We start from the raw sequence: 900 nt of genomic DNA, 5'->3' as shown, positions 1-900 counted from the left end.
TGTGTCTAGCGGAGTATAGAGTGCTAGCTGTGTCTAGCGGAGTATAGAGTGCTAGCTGTGTCTAGCGGAGTATAGAGTGCTAGCTGTGTCTAGAGGAGTATAGAATGCTAGCTGTGTCTAGCAGAGTATAGAGTGCTAGCTGTGTCCAACAAAGACGGTACAACTTCCCTAGTTTGTGATCATGAGATCGGGGGAAGTGTAGGGAAAACTGTAGTGTGACTGCAGTCACGGAGGTGGGCTGCTAAGTGTGGCATGTGCAAACTCGAAACCCAACAGATAGGACACAAGAAGGCGAGAAATCATCAGGTTCGATCACGTCTTAATTTGCATAAATGAGAGAATATAAGGCCGGGAGTTAAGATGTTTAGAGAGAGTCGAGTTGAGCTCGGGAGAACCGGATTGAACGTGTTAGGAGAGCGTGTCCAAACGAGACCATTTGAAATTGAACGAGAGAAGACGGAACAACAAATTTGACTTGGTTCAAATACCGTAGAGAGCCATAAGTGAAAGTCATCGTAAGTTTAACTATATCGAGTTCGATAACAATAAGTTGCAAGTAACGTAACGTAATAATGTGGTCATAGTTTAATTTCTTGTTTCAAATTTACTTCTGTTAGTTTACTGACTTCATCATTTGTGCAATTCCTCCCTTCTATTTGAGTTGTTTAAGTGAAATATTCGGTTTCGCAAATTTTTATGTAAGGATTATTTGCATTATTCGGACTACTGTTCTCATCTTGGGTCTTTACAGTTGTTCGACTAATCCAAATAATAATAAAATGTTCTAAAAAAAAAAAGCTGAATTTTAATGCTTCATATATTTTATTTTTTAATGAATTGAATACAAAATATAAATTAACAAATTTTAATGCTTCATATATTTCATTTTTCAATGAATTG

Source organism: Euprymna scolopes, chromosome 46, assembly GCF_053919585.1.
Source record: "Euprymna scolopes isolate OS-2025 chromosome 46, ASM5391958v1, whole genome shotgun sequence".
In the NCBI taxonomy this organism is placed as follows: domain Eukaryota; kingdom Metazoa; phylum Mollusca; class Cephalopoda; order Sepiida; family Sepiolidae; genus Euprymna; species Euprymna scolopes.
This window is presented reverse-complemented; position numbering follows the sequence as displayed.